Source organism: Camelus bactrianus, chromosome X, assembly GCF_048773025.1.
Source record: "Camelus bactrianus isolate YW-2024 breed Bactrian camel chromosome X, ASM4877302v1, whole genome shotgun sequence".
Classification (NCBI taxonomy): Eukaryota; Metazoa; Chordata; class Mammalia; order Artiodactyla; family Camelidae; genus Camelus; species Camelus bactrianus.
Window position 1 is genome coordinate 77,214,294 of NC_133575.1, and position 23,446 is coordinate 77,237,739.

General features: G+C 35.8%; 1 protein-coding gene and 1 pseudogene across 4 annotated transcripts in view; both read left to right on the forward strand.

The window, feature by feature from the left end:
- The window catches only part of LOC141576417 (uncharacterized), a 33,307-nt pseudogene extending 17,220 nt beyond the window's left edge, over positions 1 to 16,087 (forward strand).
- DIAPH2 (diaphanous related formin 2) overlaps positions 1 to 23,446 on the forward strand; it is a 797,042-nt gene that overhangs the window by 290,724 nt on the left and 482,872 nt on the right. The gene's annotated exons all lie outside the window — the stretch shown is intronic.

The following is a 23,446-nucleotide window of genomic DNA, read 5'->3' on the forward strand; positions in this document are numbered from 1 at the left end:
GCTTTGTAGTAAGTTTGTAATTGGCAAGTGTGAGTCCTCCTTTTTTCTTTCTTTTAATACATACTGTCTTCTTCTGCTTTCTCACAATGATCAGCTTTTCTTCCCACAGCATGTGACCCCAGTTTTCTCAGGCTCCCCTTTAACGTTCTTCACTGGCCCCCATTGTATCAAACACTTGCCATTATCACATCCTCTAATGGTCTTATATACTCCCATTTTCTTCACTTAGAAAAATATTCACAAATTCTGCCTACTTAATTATGCTCTATGGGCTGCAGAGTAGAAGATGGAGAAGTAAGACAAATAATTCAAGACAGTGTTTAAACACCTTTGAATTCATGTAACTCAGACCTGAAGTGAATCACAGAGGGGGTTGCAGGGGTGGAGAGAAGTTTTTGAGAACTCTTTAGTTGGTAGAGTGAACCAGATTATTATCGATAGAGAAATAATTGACTACTTGAAAGAGAATAGAAAAACAAGTCAAGTTTTGCTTTATAGTAGCAAAAATCATAATCACCACCATTTCCCCATTTTCTTCTACTAATCAGAGTTATGTCTGAGAGCAGGATGATATAATGTCATTTTAGTTGAAGGTGCTGAAGCATGATGCAAATATTTTTGTTGGTTTGCTATACTTACTAATAATTTAATAGTACAATGTTATGCCTATATGAACCTTGCATACTCATAAGATATAAACTATATCTGGCTGCAAGGGGAAATATACAAATTGCAGGAATAAAGAGCACATATTTTCACATTCAGTTTTATTTTCAGAATGACTTTAGTGTTTCCCCTCAAGTTTTCCATATGTGTTTGCAATCACCTTATTCAATTTTGCTATACCTGATTCAAATATAATGTACTATATAAATAATATCACTAATTTCATTTTTACGGCAAAAAATTACATTAACTTCTTTAGACTTTTAGTGAAGTATTTGTTCATGACGCTATGAAACCATAGTAGTGTCAATTGTACCATGATGGTAGAGCTAATGATTCTAAATGAACTCATGGCTTGAATTTTAGTGAGTAGAGACACAGGCTGAGAATAATTTAAACACTGGTAAGTCTTTTAGAGACCTCTTGCCATTTTTACTGTATTTTTGAGCATTGATTTTATTTCCTGTTTAGTTTAGCTAATTGCTTTATTCAGGACTTTAAGATACTTGTTCAGGTCAGAGGTGTTACTTTTTCTACCCTCTTTATACCTCCATCTTGACTTGTTCTGGCTTCCCAAGGCCCATCGATTAACCAGCCTTTGCTGTATTTCTCAGCTCTGGCGTGTGAGGTGGAATCATACTACTTAAGGGGACATTAGGTGTTTGCTGTTGCTGATGTCTACAGGTTACCCCAGGGGAGCCGTTTATGTCTGGAAGCTACTGGCTTCTGGAGCCCCACAAAACGTCTTGAGAACTAGTTCTCACCAAAATGCAAAATGATGGATTTTTTTTTTACTTTACATTTTTTATTGAGTAATAGTCATTTTACAATGTTGTGTCAAATTCTAGTGTAGAGCACAATTTTTCAGTTATACATGAACATATATATTCATTGTCACATTTTTTTCACTATGAGCCACGACAAGATCTTGTATATATTTCCCTGTGCTATACAGTATAATCTTGTTTATCTATTCTGCATTTTAAAATCCCAGTCTGTCCCTTCCCACCCCCCACCCCCTTGGTAACCACAGTTTGTATTCTATGTCTATGAGTCTGTTTCTGTTTTGTATTTCTGTTTTGTTTTGTTTTGTTTTTTAGATTCCTCATATGAGTGATCTCATATGGTCTTTTTCTTTCTCCTTCTTGCTTACTTCACTTAGAATGACATTTTTCAGGAACATCCATGTTGCTGTAGATGGCGTTCTGTTGTCAGTTTTTGTGGCTGAATAGTATTCCATCGTATAAATATACCACCTCTTCTTTATCCAGTCATCTGTTCATGGACATTTAGGCTGTTTCCATGTCTTGGCTATTGTAAATAGTGCTGCTATGAACATTGGGGTGCAGGTGTCATTTTGAAGTAGGGTTCCTTCTGGATATATGTCCAGGAGCGGGATTTCTGGGTCACATGGTAAGTCTATTCCTAGTCTTTTGAGGAATCTCCATACTGTTTTCCACAATGGCTTTCCTTGCTTCCCTCTCCCACTCTTAATGATTTAGATGTCTTCTTTGACAATTTTGTGTTTATTCTTTTTGTAATTCATGGCAGTTATCTCCTTTCCAGTTATGAGTTTCTCATTTTTGTAGCATCCTGCTTCTTTTCTATTTACAGTAGACCTGTGAATATTTCTTTTAGCATGGGTTTAGTGTTGCTAAACTCTTGTAGTTTTTGCTTGTCTGTGAAGTTCTTTATCTCTCCTTCTATTCTAAAGGATAGCCTTGCTGGATACAGTATTTTAGGCTGCATCTTTTTTTTCATTCAGGACTTTGAATATATCTTGCCACTCCCTTCTGGCCTGTAGTGTTTGTGTAGAGAAATCAGCTGAGAGCCTTATGGGGGTTCCCTTGTAACTTACTCTTTGCTTTTCTCTTGCTGCCTTTAGAATCATTTCTTTATCCTTGACTCTGGCCATCTTGATTATGATATGTCTTGGTGTGGGTCTGTTTGGGTTCTTCCTGTTTGGGACCCTCTGAGCCTCCTGTACTTGGATATCTGATTCCTTTAGGTTAGGGAAGTTTTCAGTCATGATTTCTTCAAATATCTTTTCAATCCCCTTTGTTCTTTCTTCCCCTTCTGGAACCCCTATTATGCATAGATTGGCATGCTTTATACTATCCCATAGGTCCCTTATATTGTTTTCATTGTTTTTTATTTGTTTTTCTCTCAGCTGTTCTGATTGGGTGCTTTCTGTTGTCCTGTCTTCTAGGTCACTTATTCGTTCCTCTGCATTATCTAGCCTGCTTTGTACAGCCTTTAGGTCGGCTCTCATCTCAGCAAATGAGTTTACTAATTCTACTTGGTTCTTCTTTATAGCTTCTATTTCATTTTTGATGTATTTTATATCTCTAAACACTATCTCTTTCAGTACTTTGATCACTCCTTTTTTGAAATCTTGATCTAGTAGGCCATCAATGTCTATTTCCTTGATCGTGCTTTCAGGGGATTTCTCTTAATCTTTTAATTGGGAGTGGTTCCTCTGCTTCTTCACATTGCTCATATCTCTCTGGCACTGTGGCTTAAGGAGTATCAGTTATCTAGTTCTCCTGCAGATGGTGTGCTCTTAATGATTTTATTGAGAGGTCTTTGTGTCTTCACCCTGTTTTGCAAACTCAGCTTGCTGTTTCCAGAGGCCCTCTGTTGGCGCCCTCGTCTGTGCTGCTCCCAGTGGCTGTCGGCTAGCAGATCGCGCCCCCTCCCAACACTGGGTCAGGTGCTGAGCTCTTACCCGGTAGGCGGGCGGGTCACTCCCCCTCCCGATGCCGCAGTCAGATGCTGCGCTTGGGTGAGGCAGGTGGGCTGATTGCGCCCCCTCCCAGCACTGTGGTCAGGTGCTGCGTTCCTGCCAGGAAGGCGGGGGCTGCCCGCCCTCTCCCGGCGCCGGTCGCTTTGCTGCTCTGTGCAGCTGCCCGCTCTGCCTCCGGTTGGCACTCCGAAGGCGGGCTTGGGGAAGACCGTGGAACAGCCCCACCCCTGCTCTGTGCCAAATCTCAGCTCCTTGTTTGTCTTGGCAGCACGAGTTCTCAGATTTCTGGCATCCTTGTCTTTCGAAGAGGGCAATCTTCTGTCGGAGTTCAGCAGGTGCTCTGGTTGGCTGAGTAGGTCTGTATGTGAGTTGTGGTGTATTTGTGGGAGAGGGTGAGCTACAAGCGTCCTTCTACTCTGCCATCTTGCTTCTCCCTCCAAAATGATGAAATTTTGAGGGATGACCTTCTGATATTTTCATCAGAGCCTACAGAAGACAAGAAAAGCAAAACTATGATAACACTATACAGAATGGTAGAGAAATAATGTGAAGAGACCCCATAATCCTACAAACCTTACAGCTTCCTCTGTAGAAAAAGATATTCTACATAACCCATCTTTTTGTCCCAGCATCATTCCATTTGGCAGTTGCCTATCTGTATCCAATCTTGTTAATAGGATTTTAACTGCAAATGCTCAAATGCTGTTTGCGCCTTTCTGTTTTCTTCAGTCAATACACGTTTGTTAAGTGCCGACTTTTTTCGAGGCACTGTGCTGAATGCTGGAGATACAGAAATAAGAGTCTGTGTCCTCAGGGAATTCAAGTATAGTGGGGAAGATCGACCAGCAAATAGATTATTATCATAACATGTGATAAATACCAGAATAGAGATGAGTAGGGTGCTGGAGGACCTCTGAATTCCAATGAAAGGAAAGAAGCGAGAATTTGCAGTGGACGTCGATGCCTGGTGTAAGTTTCAAAGTCTTAATAAGGATTAGTCAGTGGACAAAGGAGACTGCAGTAGCAAGGAATTTGAGATAGTCGAAGTACAAATTGAGGCATGTGTTAAGATATGAGAAATCATGATGTATTCATGAAACTAAGCTGTTTGGTACAGCGAGTGGGTGGTGTCATTCTAGGGCAAGTGGTAAGAAGTAAGTGTACAGAGGCAAGAAGGGATTGACTCATTAATGGCCTACTCTGAAGTATTTAGGAGTTTGGATTTTTTTTTTCTCGAAAGACAACATAGAATATGAATTTTAAGCAGCGGAGTGACATTTTCAAACTAAAACGTTAGAAAGATCACTCTGATTATGGTATGAGAGGTGATTGCAACCTGGTTGGGGGTATGGAGGGGACATTTGAACTTGAGGAAGAGAGACCTGTCTGGAGCTGATTGCAATAGAAATTGAAAGCAAGATTGCACATGTCCAAATGAAAGTAGTGGGAATAAAAGCTGGTCCAAATTCTGTAGATGTAGGAAGTATAAAATTCAATTTCTAGAACTTGATAAGGGCTATTATATTATATTACTTAATTTGCTAAATTATAGTTCTATTTCCTGAGGTTCTCCCTGTCATCTTGATTGGAATTTTGAGTGTTGGTCAGGCAATTTAGTGCCCAAATCTTTGAACGAATCTCAGTTTTATGCCATTAGATAGCTAATAATAGCTATTATGTGTAGGAGTTTTACTAGTCTTATTCCTCTAATTTTTAGCTCTTGGGGGCTCATGTAGCATCTCACTCTTGTCCCTTTTTACATCTCCCAATACTGGCATATCCCACTTTAAGAAGCACTCAAGTCCAGAAATTTCAGTATAAAAGAAAAAGAATTTGGAAGAGATTATCTCAATTACACAAAGACTTGTATAATGTTTCCTAGAACATTTTATAAAGGATGTATTATAAAAACTTTATTTGCACCCTTTAAATTTTCTCTAAAGGGATGAAACTCCTTTATTTAAGGGAGTCTCATCAACTATACTTCAATTTTAAGAAGTTTAAAATAATTAAAATTAAAAGAGTCTGGCTTGTATGACTAACTACTTTGGTGGTTTTAAGTTCTTCTCAAATAATTCAGTAAACCTATTTTTGGTCAAAATAATTTAATTTACCTTGTTAGCATCTCTGTTGGGATGATTGTTTATCTCATACAACCATTTACTGAAGACTGACTCTATTTGAATGGCTATAATACTGTATAAGACATCATGGTGCTCTTAAGGAACACGTGTAAACCATTGTATGGCATCCGCCCCAAAGGTTCTAGATTGTGTATTTTGAAAGTCTCAAATCCTTTTTTGCTCGTCCACAAAGACTTTCCTTCTTTTTATACTATAAAAACAATTCCTAGTAGGCTATTAACAAATTCTTTTGAGAATATTGGATCTTCAGGTGTAGTTAGGTTTGCATAGATGCCTTTAGAATAGCTATGCATTCTGTTTCAAGAAATGAAAATGTGAGATTTTTAGGAGTAAGATCAGCAAACAGTTAAAACCAGTTAGAAACTTTAAATATGTAGAATCCTCACATTCAAAATGTGCTTATTTTCCCAAGTAAGATAATAGCATTGGAGAGCAGAACGATTCCAGATCTAAAAAAGCGAGTCAGTTGCATTAGAGTGCTAGTAAATGTCTTTTTGAAAGGTCATCTCCGTTAGTTCCTCTGTTGCCGTCCTTTCTCTCTCTCTCTCTCTCTCTCTCTCTCTCTCCCTCTCCCTCTCCCTCTCCCTCTCTCTTATTTTTTAAAATGATCACTGGTGTACCATAACTTACTTTTAACTAAATAGAGAACTTTATGAATTATTTAAAGCCTCTGTATTTAAGCAAAATAAAGTGATAGAGAATGTCTAAGTAGTCTAGCACCATAAGTAAACACATACTTTCTTCAAAGATATTTGAAAGAGAAGATCTGGAAAACAAAAGTCGTTATCACAAGGATTAAAGCAAATTTCCTCAGGGTCAGATACTTTGTGATACATATGAGTAATTATTTTTAAGAGTTGGTGGATCAAGGTAACTTTGCAAACGTTTAAAAAATATAAATACTGCATAAATCCAGATCTTGATGACTGTGAAGTTATGCGTAAGTATTAAGCACAAGAGCCCCCCTCCCAAAGAAAATGTATGTAGATTTAAAGGGCCAAAGCAATTTAATCTGCTCTTTTGATGACAATTCCTTATATTTATATTGAAGTTGTAATCAGCATGAAGATGACTGCTATTACCAGCTGGAGCTTTCAGCTGGGCGTGTCTTAAGTCAGCTTCTTACAACTTTCTATTGAAGGTTATGGATAATGTAGCAGGGATTTCTAATTTAAATTATACAAATTCTGAAGCTAATCAATTTTGTTAATTTTTGTAGAATAGGCATTTTTAGTGTGTGCATTTCTTAGACTGTGATACTGTTTTATGAGTGAAACTTCATGGCAAATACTTTTATTACCATTAGAAATGAAAAATAAAGTGGTACAGGTATTGCCAGGTAGCATTCAGTCAGAACTGTTTATATATAGAAATTAAATCTTAAAAAGTTAATGAAAAATATAGTTATTTTATTCCAATAAGTATTACAGTCTACTTTTATTATTGACATGTAGATAATTAACAGTTTCAAATATGTTCTGAGTTGAAACACATGCATGATATAGATTGATCTTTAAAACTATGTGATATATACAGGACAGAATTTTTTTTGATGGTGTTAGCCTAAGGTTCCAAAAAATAGGAAAGTGAAAATCAATGTGAAATTGTCAAGTCTGCAAAATATCTTACCTTGGGATTGTACAGAACTGGTTCTGAAAGAAAAGTCAAAACCTTTATCCTCCAGCAATGTTCTTTCATAATGTAGGACTAGAAAAAAGATAGAAATCAAACTACCTCCATGTAACGATTTAAAAATTAATCCATACTTGAGACCCCTGCACCACTGTGTTATTTTAACGTAACCTCCTTCTGTCACTTATAAAGAACTAGATTCAGAACATTATAGTTCAGGCAGGAATATATTACCATTATAACTACCGAACAGTCTGTGATAGCTAATTTTTTAAAAAGTGTGTGTGTGTGTGTGTGGCCTGGATATCTAGTAATCTAGGAAAAGTCTCTGTGTAACAGTGAGCCTGGTATTTTTCTAGACATTGTTGGTCTCAGAGGTCCCCATTAAAAAGAATAAGGATTGCTACTTCTCAAACCTTGTCAGATACTGGGCATATTACCTGCATGCACAATGGAGGCATTGAGGGTAGCAGTCTGCCTTTGTGATAACCTTGTTTATACACTTACAGAACATATCGACTACTGTATGCATTATTTCTACAACACTAGGAGAGCATTGCTTGTAAGATTTTGTAAGAAATACACAAGAGGAAGGAATCATAGGTCTTGGATTCTGCAATGTCTAACTCAGTCACAGTGATGCAGTGCTCAAATGAACTATAGCAGATTTAATGAGCAATCTAGGACAGAGACACATGTACTGGCCACACCAGGGAAAGAGATTACGTGTACAGGGACTAATTAGCATGAAATATGAATACATTCATATAAGTAGTCTTGATCTATGGGACTCCTTCATTATTGGGAATGATTTTTGCCCGAAGTTAATGAAGAGAAATTCAGGAGTTATGCTGTATGAAGAATTTTAAAATAATATTTTAGCTTTTTGATTCTTCATAGTCAGTTTCTGGAGCTAAAAAAGAAATTGCATATCATCAAATGAAGTGGACCTATTTTCTTCAAAGTCTCAAATACACAAGGTAGGAAACCATAGCTGTCCTTCCTATAACCAATTACGTTTATTAACGAGCAGAGTGACAGAGATGCATTGGACATTGAGTTTTGCTTTCATATTTTAAATAAGGTGGTCTGGGCGCATTATATTCTAGGATACATACATACGTCTAGCCAGAGAGTTGAAAACCTTGGATTTAGTTCTTTGGAGACTCTAAGATGTCTTTACCAAAGAAATCATCCATTTTGAGGAAGGATTTGGAGAGAGAATGGAATTTAAGTTTGTTGAAGGCGCATGGGAAAGGGAACCAAAGAAGTGGTTGGAGGAAAAAAAATTTTCAAAAACAGATTTAACTCCATTTGAAAAAAAACAAAAAAACAAAACCCAGGCATATACTATCCATTTGAAAATTAGACATTCATTCAATTTAAATAATATTTTTATTCTTAATTTAAGGTTTGAAATTTAGCATAGGTACACCTAGAAGTTGCAACTACTTTTGATTACTGGTAAAAGACTCTAAATTGGGGGAATTATTTTCACCACTCCCACTCCCTTTGAAAAAGTTCATTAGATTGCTTAAAATTTATTTTAAATCCGTGGCTTGATTTTATGTAAAATATGTAATTAATGTTAATATTTTATTTGATTTTATATCTATAGCAGAGATACTTGCTGAGTGATGAGCATTTAGATGGTGCTACATAATGTGCTAGATGAGTTTACCTGACTCCTCATTTATTGCTAGCAGATGCCTTGTGAGTTAAAGGAACTATTTTTTAATCTCAGTTGCAGTTGAAGAAACGAATTTATAGAGCTAAGCATTTTGCTTGAAGTCACACAACTTTTAAGTGTAGATCCAGAATTCAGTTGTTGAATTCAATTCAATACAATTTAATTATATAATTAAACATTGAGATGAATGAAAATTTCTGTTGAACTGGCTTTTTGATTTAGCTGGGCAATAGATGACCTCATTCCATCTTTTGTGTACTGGGCTGAAATACTGCTGTCAGAAAATCATATGAGGCTTTCTGCTGCTTCGATCTCAGGCATGCATGTGTTCCCTTCTACTGCTCCATGTACCTTTTGCTCTTGCAAATGGTAAATGGTCTCTCATCTGGCCAATTTGTCTTGACAGTGTCATTGGCTACAAGGTAGTATCTCTTTCCCTTTCATGTCCATGTCTGATGTGTATGTTCATTTTATACCATTTAGAAAGTATCGAAGGGACTTTTTAAAAAACATCTCTTGAATTTGTATCACCTAATTGTGATAGCCACTCTTACCATTTTGTTACATGTTCTTTCAGTGATAATTTCTCTGTTCTTTTAAAAGCCTTTTCAATCTGTCTTTGTATCTTTATTTTTTATAAAATAGTATCTTACTGTATATATGGTATATCCCAAATCCTACTTTTTGAACCTAATATATTCTTGTTATAGAAACAGTAATATTTTGCAAATACATGATGTTAATAGCTGTATAAAACTCTTTTGTAAGCATATACCATGGGTTATGTAACAATTCTCCTGTTGTTCAAAATTTAGATCATTTCCAATTATTTGAGCTTATTATGCCACGTAGAATAGTCTTGTATATATCAATCTTTTTGTAAACTTCTCATTTAAATTACTAATGAAAGGGCATGAGTTATTTTAAACTCTTATTATGTATTGCTAAATTGCTTTTAAAAAGGCTGCTCAAATTTACATTCCTACCACCCGTAAATAAGTGGCAATCATTTAGAACCATCATCAACACTGAGTATCATAATTAAAAACTAATTTGCCAGATTGATGAGTGAAAAAGTATATCTCATTGTTTGTATTTGTTTTATTTGCTTACTAATTATGTTAAAGTTTTAATTCATATTGACCACTTGTGTTTCTTTGTCCATTATTTGTTCATAGATTTTACTCTATTTTATGTAACAAGGATAGTCTTTTTCTTATTTCCTTAAAGATCTTGTTATATGTTTATGTCTTGCTATATGTTTAACCCTTTGTCACCTTTGTTGCCCTTTGCCCCCCCCCAAGTTTTCATTTGCATTGTACTTGTATTTTGAAGTTTTTTTAGGAAAAAGTAAAGTTTTTTATTTGTTTTTGTGGAAAGTTGGTGGAACCATTTAAACTAGAATCTTCCCTTAGAGAATTTTCCCTTAGAAAAAACTTTTCTTTAGTTACTCCAGGGAAACAGAGGAGAGTATAGTAATTGTAATATAGACTCCAAAGAAATTATACAAGTAGTGCTATTCATTACCCTTGGCTTCCACTCAAATAGAGCTAGCTTTGTTATTTTCATATTCCCCTTCCCGAGTCTTCACGTGTGACAGTCTCTTGGCAGGATTTCAGTCCACTTCTATCTTTTCTGTGTGTGCTTGGGCCTAAGCCAGCTTCTTCTGCTCTCTGGGAGGAGTTCCCTGTCAGTGTACACATATTGGCTTGGAGTTCTTGTCATGGCGGAACTTGGAGTTCTTGTCATACGTGCATACGCGTGGAACATTCGCGATTCCTAAGGCTCAAGTGGGTTGTATCTATGTCATTAAACCTGAGCGCATTGAATCTGAAGGTGACCTTAAAGATCATGCTCTAAAAATCTCACCATGCAGCTGAGTCAAATCCAGAGACACGATTTTTGCTTTCTTTCTCAGGCACACAGACTTTTTTGAAAAAATGATGAACTTGGTTGGGTCCCCAACGGCCACACTGTGTTGTAGATACTTTGCTGGTATTAATCTCATTACATGTTTATTTTGTCCTCTACATCGGGGAGGATCATATTTTCTTGATCTAATATAAACAAGGCTGCCGTAGTGCATGATTCTTTCTTGTCACAAACTTTGTAGGATAAGACCTGGCAAATAATCTAGCCATTTGAGGGTTTTCCCAGACCGTGGTGTCTGTGGTGGTGTTCTGTCCATGGTGCTATTATGAAAAGCTTTCATTAAACACATTCATGTGCTTGTTAACATAGTGAGCTAAAAGAAACTGTTTTTCACAGTTTACATAACTTAACAAACAGCTCTCAGTCAGTTTGAGTGCTACTTAACTTAGAGGTCTCACAGCATTTTGGGCTAGCTATCATTCCCCAGCTTGGGATGTTGTGGATGTTGTAGGCTAGAAATATGTCGGGCCTCTCAGATGAAATATATTATTCCCTCCTGACCTGACAGGACTGTAGCTCACATCATCAGATGTCAGGGCTTTGAGCAAGCCAGTGTCTGGGTGGTTTATCTTTTCCAGCGATTTGAGCCTGGTGCTTGCATTGAATGTATGTTGAATTTCATGTATATCTCAGTTTTATTAGTCTGTGTTTGGGTTGTTTTGAAGGGTTTTCATTTTAATATGTAGATTGACACGTTTTTATACATGTTGCTGGAGGCACTTTTGCAGTGCTACAGTTTAGAAATCAAACTAATAAATAATACATATGGTGTTCGTTGTTTTTCTCTTGGTCATCTTTCTTTTGATGACTGAAACCTTTCACAGGAAGTGTTACTAACACATCTTTCTTTTTCTCTTTTTTCCTTTTTCCTGTTTTTTTAAAAAAAATAGTAAGAGGTTAGCTTTTCAGACAGATCTGGCATTTCCTTATTTGAAAATGTACTATTTTTTTTTTTAGTAGACTTTCTTTCTTGGAGCAGTTTTGGGCTTACAGAAAATTTGAGCAGAAAGTTCAGAGTTCTCATATACCCCTTCCCTCCTCACTCCACAGAATTTCCTTTATCACTCACACCTTGCATTAATGTGGTACATTGGTATTGGTGATTCAATACAGATACATTATTATTAACAAAAAGTCCATAGTTTACATGAGGGTTCACTCTTTGTACTTTCTCTGGATTCTGACAAACTCATAATGTCCAATATACCATACATTGATATTTGACTCATCTTTTGATGATGGTGTAGTCATCTCTGTTTTGGTTTGCTCATTCATTCATTCACTCATTTTGATCATACCTTTCTCCAGTAACTACTTATTGAGTGCTTTCTATGTTAAGATACTGACCGATTCTGCAGGAAGTCACCAACCTATGCAACCCAGTGATGAAATGAGGTGATGTGTCAGAGGAGGCTTTAAAAGGGAAAACCCTTTGCTGACCAAATGGTGTCACCACTAACTGATTTCAGATTTCTGCTTGTGAAAGGTTTCCCTAAGTTCAAACAGGGGTAGCATGTTCCAGTTAAGTTTCAGACATTTATTTGCAAGGAAATGGCATATGGGGGCTATTTTAATCATTGGCTGGGCATTTTCCTGTTGGTGATGGACATCTCTTTGTCTTTCTTATTAGAAGTTATTGGAGGCATTAGAAAAAGCAATATTTTTGTTTGGAACTAATTATTCCTTGCTTTTAGGGAAGTGTAAGTTAATGGGAAATTTTGACTTCACTTAATGAATTTCCTCTTATATATTTTCTGTAATAAGTCAATTAGTGAGAAAATTTTTAAATATTTACATTCCCTGAGTGGATCAACAAAGAAAGAGTAGATCATTTTTATTAGTGAAACAGAACATTCCAAATAAAGAAATATCAGCAGAAATGAAGAATATAAATGTAGACTTATTTGAGTTAATTTATCTTCTTTTCTAGTTCTATCATTCTTTTTCTCTTTAGTTGTAGGATTATATATTGATTCTCTGACCATGATGCCTCCAGGCTAGGTGTCGGCATAATTTCTTGGTAAATTCTTACATAATCTACTGACTATTGCTCTTGCAGAGGCTAGCTGTTACTGTTCTAGTAAGAGTTTAACTGAGAACATATGATTTGAAGTCAGAAATCTGGGTTTAAATCTTAGCTGCTGTGCAACCGAGAGCAAATATCTTAACTTCTCTAAATCTTGTTTTCTTCTGAGTCATGATAATAATACCTTTCTCGTATGATTGTTAGTATGATTAAATAGAATAACGTACATGGGAAACATTGCCATTAATCACTAGTAATTTGTTGTTACAATAATGACTGTTATGTTATAATAGACCAGGTTGGACTTCTTGATCCATCAATACATTTCTAATGTTTCTTACATGACTTTATTGAACATGGGAAAGCTTTCTTTTCGTAGCTAGTGGCTGTGCTATGGAAAAATTTCCTATTAAACGTAGGACTGCAGTCCTCTTTCTATGTAAATCAGGAAGTTAGTACTTTATTTTCTCCCTCTCATGCTTCTGATTTATGCTTTCACTGAGTGAATATCAGACCATTGCTAATATCATAAGATAAAATCCAGAAAATAGATGAATTAGTCATTGAAAATAAAGTCTAGGCCAAATTGTTTTAACTACATTACATTTTAAAACAAGAATACTGGGCCTTTGAGTTTTACTATCATAATATCAGCTTTTTTTGTCTGTGTGTATGTGTGTTTTAACCTAAATGACTGAAATTTTATTTGTGCTCATTTTCGGTTTTGTGCGGTCAATTCAACTTTGATAGTCCCATAAGAATAAAAGAAATGAAACAATTATTATCACTACACTGGAGAAACTTGTTTATTATCTTCTTGTTTGTTTTGTTTGCTATTTAAGTTGACACTGAGGCAAAATTTCAGTGAGTTTATGTTGAAAAACACTGCTAAAATTTGGAACTCACTGCAGTTGGTCAAAATATGTCAAAATAAATCAATTTTTCAACCAGCTATTTTTAAGTAGGTATAAAATCTATTGAAGTTGCTTTTATTTTTTTAAACAACCTTAAAGTTTGGATTTTTACAGCATACTTGTCTGGCAATATCTATGGATTAAAATACATGGATATTAATTCTGATAGTTCACATTTACTTATTTAGATGTTTAAAATGAGATTTGTTTTACCCAGACTAAAAACTGGCAAAATCAAGTGGACATGGTTTTTTAATAACAAAGTTCACAAATTTATAGCTGCAAATGTTACTGGGATTAGACTGTTTTCCCTGTTGGTCTTTTTGCAAATGAGCGAATCCCTTTTTCTGAATGTGGGCAAGCTTCACCAATTTTAGCATTTCAGTTTTAGAGAACCTAAGATGAGTCATTTTTCACAAAAGGCTTTATCTCTTGAACTCTTTTGCTATCTTTGCTTGACAGAGAGGATTTGATGACTTTTTGAAAACTCCCTCTGCTACTTAGCCCCATAGTGTTTTAGTTCCCTCTAATAAAAATGGAGCAGAGAATTGAAAGGCCAAAGCAGAGGGAATTTTATAGCTTGGGATGTTTCAAGTTTCACGGATTGATTTTGTATTTAAATACTGGGTGTGTGTGCTGGAGGAGGTAATAGATTCTGAGATCCTTTTTTTTTTTTTTTTCTGTTGGGGAAGTCAGTTGTCCAGAATATCTTTACTTTTTTATATAAAAATAGTGAGATTTTGCCTTTTCTGGAGGATAATTTTAATGGTACGTTGCAGAGATTTGGTAGGAGGGAATTGTGGGCATGCTTTTAATATTTATAAAGTATTTTGAGGGCCATGCATGAAGGCTGTATGTAAATATACTACCAATAAAGTAACACCAGTGATACAATTGAGATATTTAAAAAAAAACACCTAGTTACCATCTAGTGAGCACAGACTCTTTCCCTAATTTGCATTTAGAAAGCTCTAAATTAAAATGCTAAAAGGAAGGCAAACAATTTCAGCCAGCACTGCTAGTACTGTAAATACAACTTGCTTACTTGATATAATTTTAAATAAATACTCTCAACATTAAGACATAATGCTTTCTGATCATGGAATGATAAACCACAGAATAATAGAAACATGTTTGAAATGGGCATAGTTTTACCACAGTGCAATATTAATTGTATGCTTCTATATCTTCAAATTAGTGACATCTCTATACAGAAATAGACTTGTATAAAGAAAAATGAATAACTTGTTTGTCTACAAGAATGTCATTTCACTTGTGAACCATTGTAACAGAGTTTTTATCTGGGCATAGAACAAAGGAAATATGTAATGTTGTTTTATCTTCCAAAAATACTTTGCTGTGTAATAAGAAATTCGACTTTTACAGTAAAAGAAAATCCACTATGCTGGAGATATATATGTATATATATGTGTGTGTGTGTGTGTGTGTGTATACATATATATATATATATAAATAAAAGTATAAAAATATAAATGTTTTTGGTTAAATCTTACACATGACCAAATAGACACTCAGTTCTGTCTTGTAAAGTTCCTAGTATCTTCTCTTTAACACAGTTAATTTATACCTTTTCTCTTCTTCAACCTCTTTCATGCCCAACTTCTAAATCCCCAAAGCACACAGACACAGACACACGGATTTACGCATACTCTGATAACCTGCATCATAATTCATTGACAGATCTGGAAGCACTCAATCAAAAGTCCCTTCATCTTCCCCCACGAAATCTACCAGTTGCCCTGCGTCCATATGTGTACCATTTCCTATGACTGTGGATAAAAAGAGTCCCTGCACCTATAGAAGAATAACCTGTCCACTTAGGCAGTGGTTCCCACCCCTCAGAGATTTACCTTATTTCCCCATGCTACTTTTTTTCATCATAGATGAATCATTTTCAACAGTATACTAACATGCTCTAGTATCTCCTCAGTTGAAAAAAAAAAAAAGAACCACTTTTGACTTCGTAGCCCTTTCATAACTATTGCCCATCTTTCTGGGAGCAACCCTTGAAAGAGTTCTCTGTTTGTTGCTGACTTCACATTCTCACCTTACTCTCGTTCTTCAGCCTCCGCCACCTAAACTTTCATCCGCATCACTCCACAGAGTCTGCTCTTGTCAAGATCATCAATGACCTTTGGTATTTGCTTCTTAATTGTTGTTTTAACCTCTCAGCATGGTTTGATACAGCTGATCCATCTATCATACATCTATACTCCATTTACCTTAGAGGACATTTAAACAGGACTCCATACTCTCTGAGTTTCCTCCTTCTTTACCAGCCCAGTCTTTCTTAGTTTGTTTTGTTCACTGCTTTAGCTGCTTTTGAGATATGTTTTGGAGCTGGAGTCAACAAGACTTGCTGATTAATTGGATGTGTAAGATAAAAGACAAAAAGGAATCAAGAAAGACTCCTAATTGTTTGGCCCAAGCAATTTGATGATGGTGCCATTTATTGAGAAGGGGAAGACTTGGGTAGTGGGATGGTCAAGGTTAGGAATAAAGAATTTTGCTTTAGCTGTGTTATATTTGAGATACCTTCTAGACAGAGATTGTAGTGAAGATGTTAGGTAAGTAGTTGGATTTGAGTCTGGAATTCCAGAGCTTAATTACAGCTAAAGATACCAGTTTGAGATCATTGTCACATAGATGGTACCAAAATAATGAGTCTGCCTGAAATCACTTTGTGAAAGTGTGTACATTCAGCAGAGAAGGAAATATGGGACCAAGCCCTGGTGTATTGGATAAAGTTAGAGATTGGAGAAAGGATGAAGATTCAGCAAAGCAAACTGATTAAAGTGTGGTCAGAAAAAAAAGTGGAATGATGTGGTATCAGAGAATCAAGAAAATAAAATGTTCTAAGAAGGAAGATATGATCTGACAGATGAGGTAGAAGGACCATGAAATATCCATTGAGTTGGCAACATTGAGATCATTAATGCCCTTAGAAAGTTTCAGAATAGAGTTTGACCTAGGTACCATGTTGGAGTGAGTCGAATAGTGAAATAGCAGGTGAGGGGGTGTACACACTGTGGCTAGATGACTCTTGAGAAGCTTGGTTCTGGAAGAGCACAGAGAAGATGACATCTGCAGTGGGTATGGTATTAGGGGATTTAATTTTTTTGTTAAGATGGGCAATGCTAATGCATCTTTGAATGCTGATAGAAGTAATGGAGTTGAGAAGGAAAGGTTGAAGATATAGGAAAGAGAAAATAAAAGTGCAAACACTGAAAAGGGAGGAGTACTGCTCCATATGTGGAAGAACTGACCTTTAAAAGGAGGATCCTTTACTCCTTTGCAACAGGAGAGAAGATACTGTAAATATGGGTCTTTTTGTTGGTGCCATGATTAGGGTGTTTCCATTTGATTAGGGGTTTCTGTTTTCTCATGAGTTAGTCATCAGGGTCATCACCTAACAGTTTAGAAACTGGGTTGATTTGGTGAGGCACAGATCATTTGAAAAAACTTGAAATAATTCTTGGTAAAAGGTTGCCATCATTGCTAGGGAATATTAAATGTTCATTTGAAATTGATGACTATTCCTTTAGAGTGATAGGAGTCTTCCCAGTTATGTCATTTTTTCAGAAGTACTCAGCGTGTGCAAATACAGTCCTAAGAATGCAGCAGAAGCAGTAAGAGGAAAGTGTGTTGAATATGGTATGTTAGACAATGATTACTAATTCCCAGTAATACTTATTTGGCCTTGGAATTTAAACTAGATGGTGAGAAAAGTAAGGACAGGAGAGGAATGATGGATGGTGGGTCAAAGGTCTAGTGGTCTCCATGACACTAAAAGATGGATTCAGCAGGGTTACTTGATCACTTAAGCTGGAGCTATAGGAGAAAAGGTTATCAGATACTGTGACTGAATTGGGATTTGGGAGGTTGAGTTATTTTTGGTGACCAGGGTGTGATCATGGGATTGAATGGCTTTGGTTGAATTCAGTAGAAGATAAAGATGAAGCACAGGAGAGAGACTAGATAGGTTTCGGATGTGGCTGGTAAAGTCAGTGAAAACAACAGAAGTTAGAGTAGACAAAAAGACGAAGTTAGTTGCTGACGTCCTCAGTAAATGAAGGGAGTTAGAGATCTGAAGATAATGGAAAAAATGGTGTAGCTGGATTATGCTAGCTACTACCTATTTATCTCACAAGGATAGTATGAAAATTAAATATTGGCAAACCAATTACCTTATAAACGGATGACTGAATGAAAATCACTTCATGCATTGTTAGAGGTAGCCCAATGAAAATGGATTCCATTGTGTTTATCTAGTTCGGATGGTACATTTAATGAGGATAGTTTAAGTGGAGTGACATTAATGATGGCTTGCTCCGATTATAATGAGTTTGTCAAGCTTTGATTGATCAGTTAGCTTTACATGCTACCCTTTATAAAAGCATGTTGTAAGGAAAAGAAATACGTAATTACAAATTATTTTAAAGTAGTATGGCAGTCATAGCAGTTTCAGAGATAAGATATGCTTTTTACTTTGTTTCATAGGAATGGTGTATAAAGGATTTACTTGAAACATTTCAGATTGTTCAGGTTAGCCAAGAATATATCTTGGAAGGTAACAAGGCAAAAGAGGAGTCCTAGTGTTTTAGTATTGGTTCTCTGTGACTGTGTGACCTCAGTTCCATACACAGAAACACAAGGTTGTATTAAAATATTTGTAAAGGATCCTCTGATGCTGTTCTATGATTCTAAGGAAATAAATTTGAGACATTTCTATGAAAATTGTATCTTAGCTTTTAGCATAGACAAATACAACAACAAAAAAACCCCAAATATATGCTATGTATATTTGTACCCCCTTGATACAGGATTCCAAGCTATTAGTGGTAGTGCGATTTAATGCTTCTGTTTTTCCTCTTATTCTGCAATATTGTTGAAACAGGGATTCAGATAGTTTTCTTTAAAATAAGAACAGGAAAATAGCATAACACAGTAAACTAAAAGACACTAAGAAAAAATGAGTTACAGTGTAAGTTTTTATTGGGAAATCATTTCAAACGTACAGAAATTGCAAGTGTAAAAGTATTACAAAGAGCGCTTATATATATCTTTCACCCAGGTTCACCTACCATTGACATCATTCCTGCTCCCCCTTCCCCGCACCTCCACTTTGTCTCTTTCTGTCTCCTTCCCTCCTCCCAACCCCATCTCCATCTCCGGGTCCATTTCTTCTTCAGCCTTCTTGAACTTGGCACGTTTCCACAACCATTCTTTGTCTTTTTCTAACATTGATATTTTTAAACAGTATAAATCTCCTTTTCTTTCATAGGATGTTTCTCATCTCGTCTGTATCTAATATTTCCTCCTGATTAGATTTACGATATACATTCTTGGCCAGAATTATACAGTGGTCATCTATATCAAGTATCACATCTAGAGGCACACAACATCTGTCTGCCCTTCCTAGGTGGTGTTAATTTTGATCAGTTGGTCAATGTATTACCGGATTTCTCCAGTGTGTAATTACTCTTTTTCCTTTGAAATTAATAAGCAGTCTGTAGAGAGACATTTTAAGACCATACAAATATCCTGCTCCTCATCTAAATGTCCCTTAGGTTATCTGATGTTTGCCATAATGCTAGTAAAATGATGATTTACCAACTCCAGTACTCCCTCCACACAGTTGGTAATCAGCATTCTACTGTAAGCAAGACCTCTCCTTTCTCATCTGTCAATCAGTCTGTTGATCTGTGTCCTTAATGAGTGATTTGTTACCACTATGGACTTCTAAATTCCTATTTTGTAGTGACTTATAATTCATTACTGTACTGAATTATTTTGGTGCTCAATTTTCCCAGATTTGGTAGAGGGCACCCCCGTCAGCTATTCTTGTGACATACATATCCCCCCACCCCACCCTTCTTTCAGCACTACCTTACTTTCTGTATAAATATATTTTAGTTTCACCTTGTACCTACCCTTCCATAGCCCTGGGATCAACTATTTCTCTAAGGAACCTGATTCCTTTTTGTGGGGAATTGTATGACAGAGCAATTCCTAGATGCTACGTGTGTGTTCATAGCTTCTGGAATGAGAGAAAAAAAAAATTTAACACAGTGCAAAGCATTAAAAATGTAGTTAGGATGTGACAGTTTTAGCCAAATCATTGGGTTTCACTTTTACGTATGTCCCATTGGAATGATGGACGTATGAAATGATCTCAAACACATATGTGGTAGCCTAATGATAATTAGTAAGTTTAATTAAAAAAAAATAGTGATTAGTGCGTAAGGTGAGGATGTAGCAAGTACTTACCTGCTCTAACATAAAGAAAATACTGCTAACTTCTGTAATGGCCATGTATTAATCCTCTATTTTTGTTGCTTCATTAACTCAGTTAATAAGAAATTGAACTATCAAATAGAATTAGACAAGGCATTTTTGTGAGAAAACAGATTTTGTTTCTACCTCAAAAAGTTTCAGTTAAACAATAACTTTAATAATCCACTACGGATTACTGGAGTATTGGTGGACAAAATTCTTCTTGAATTTATGTTTTCAACTTAAAAATTCTCTTAGGTTATGGGGTTTCATAGAGTTTGCTGTACATATAAACAGTTCTTTGATTTTTCTGAACGTATCTTTATTGTTGTTGGGAAATAACAGTTGATGAAACAAACTCCTACATATTCAATGAACTGAATAATTCAATTCAAAATTCAGTCCAAAACTCGTACATTCAGTGTTCTACTTTGTTTTCAGAAATCACTCTGTTTATTTGAATTCCTTTCCTCCTCCTAAACATCTACATTTTTCTTTTCACGTTTGCATTACTCAATAATTGACCTTTCTAGAAATCAGCATGCATGTAAGTACAGCAACGGAAACCTAGTTAACACTTAGATACTTTCTTTGATGCTTCAGACATTAATCGAGCACCTACTGTATTGTAGGCATTGTGCAGGGAGCTCCATTTCTTTAAAAGTTGTTTGAATTACTGGTGTTTTCAAGAAGCCAGTGACAGAGTCAGCTTTCTCCCTACCAATCTGCATTAGACCAGCTTATCAGAGACATGACTCATTAGATTGCTAAGGCATCAGGTCAGAGCTTGAAGTTGATAACATAATGACATTTGAGGTATCCTTCTCTATTCATTATCAGTGCTATATCTAGTAGTGAAAACAGATATACTTTTAATCTCTCTTCTCTCCAAATATTTTTTTTCTAAAATCTCATATTTTTAGCTATTATATTTTCTCTAAAATATAACTGGAATTGATGGTGTACTGTTTCCCCTTTTACCATGACAGTGACAATCAAGTGCTTGCTTTTGGAAACGTTTGCTTGACATGTCCAAACTGGGTATTTTTTTTTAAACCAGTGCCTCTTTTTGATTCGTCTTTTCCTTTTATTGCCTCTTGCTTTATGAATAATCATGTATTCTCACTTGGTTCATTAAGTAGTAGGAGCATAATTATGAGAGTACATTCAAAGAATTTCTTTTTGATTGACCCAAGCTATGTAAGACGTCAATAACTTACAATAATCGGGCCTGGTTTGTTTGCTTTTCCTCTCTGGAAAGTAAATACTCTTATTAACATCGAAACTGGAGTCATCTTTGGACTTTATTCAAATGTGTCAGTTTTGTGAAACCATACAAAGACATTCACTTAGCTTAAGGGAACAGAAGAATTTTGTTATGCTCTTTGAGTGTTACATTAAACTAGATCATTGCCTCAGGATCCTATTTAATATGTCCATCTGAATTATGATTTTTTTGTAGTCCTTTTTCCTTTGATTTGTCTCATCTTTGGAAAACTTGGCATTTATTTCCATTTTATTTTTTATGCTGTCTCAATGATTATCTATGCATTTATTATCTCAGTAATGTTACTTGCTACATTTAAAGCAAATTATGTGGAAGATTGTGTTTTGAGTTTATAGTCATGTGGCATGAAGGAGGTAACATGGTTTGTAGCTTAACAGAATGATTTTAAGTATCAGTTTTCATAAATTTTTAAAAAATATATTTTTATTGAAGTATAGTCAGTTTACAATGTTGTATCAATTTCTGGTGTGCAGCACAATGCTTCAGTCATATAGGAACATATATATTTGCATAAAATCTTAAAACACTGTATTTAGCTTTTGGTCCTATGTAATATCTAGAACAATATGAATATTAAGTATACTTTCACTCTCATTTTTATTATTGATTTAAAGAGACTTTAAATTTCTACAGCAAACTACATTTCTGGCCATCTATCCTATAATTAAGGTGATATCAAAGACTGATTAGAATATTTAAGTCATTAGGATTGTAATTCTTAATTGTATAATCTCCCTTGGCAAGGCTGTTAACTTTTATGATCCAGGGACGGTAGAAATTCAGCAGAGACATTTATTTATTTTCTTTTACGAACACGGCGGTACAGTGTGCATTTTTCCAGGTGGTACTGGGAATATGTGACGAGATCGCACAGCTGCTGGCTTGGTGGGTTTGGGGAGTATGTTTAGCAGATGTTCGCAAAATCTGGAGTTCAAAGTATTCTCAAATATATATAGAGAGACACAGATATCTCTTCTCTAATTTAACATTTCATAACGTCTGTGTCTTTGCTATCTTGGTGGTATAAAGCCATCTTGCTCCGTTCCCTGATTTTGTTGATGTTGTTCCCTGCCCTCCAAAGGAATTTTAATGGCTTAGGGGATATATCTGCCATAACATTTGAAGTAGACGGACATTTCTATTAAGTAGCTGAATATATTTTTAAGGATAATGTGGGATTTTTATAATTAGCTTATAGCTTTATAATTAGAGTTTGCCTACCAGAAAAAAAATGAAAACTGTAGCCAGCCTAATTTCCACGGCTCATTTCTAGACTAAAATCACCTATCTAGGCTAAAGAAGAACCATTTCCTCCATTTAATCTGAGATGAGATAGCCTGTGAAGAACTGGGGCCAACCTTATTTTTTATCATTTACCTCATTAGCTGCTTTGGTTAAAAATAAACACTGACACACAATGGGGATTTGGGATACTCGTGATTCAATTTATAGGCCATCAATATAGTGATTACTGAATATGTACTTTTAAGGCCAATTTATTGATTAATTCAAACAATATTTCTTGAGCTACAGGAAAGCTACTTTGCTAAGTATTGTGAGATCTACAAAAATGACTAAGTTAGACTTGGACCCTTACATCTGGGAACTTAATGTTCAAGAATAAGACATGCACACAGCTAATAAGAATATACCAAACATACCAAAGTCCTGTAGGTGAGATTGAGAAGTGGTGCTGGTTTTAAGGGGATGAAGGAAGGAGAGATAGTGGAAAATGTCATTAAGGTAAAGATACTTTAGTTGGGGCTTTAAGGATAGGTGAGATCCAGGTATTTAAATAATGTGGCTTAGAGGGAAAAAGATTTTTTCAGCAGAACAGATTGTATGTTGAAGAACCTGGAACTTGTAATGTCATTCCCCCCCCCCCCCCCCCCGCACCAGCAGGTGTGTTAACATGTGGCTGGACTGCAGAGTTCATGTCAGAGATGGAAGGGGAGAAGTTTAGAGGAAATGGCATTAGAAAGACACATTTGAACTGGATTATGAGAGCCTTTAACTGCTAGACCAAGCAGTGCAAATTTTAACTGATCAGAAATTTGGAATCATTGAGATATCTTAGAAGACTGACGTGAGCAAAGCTATTTTTAAGGTAG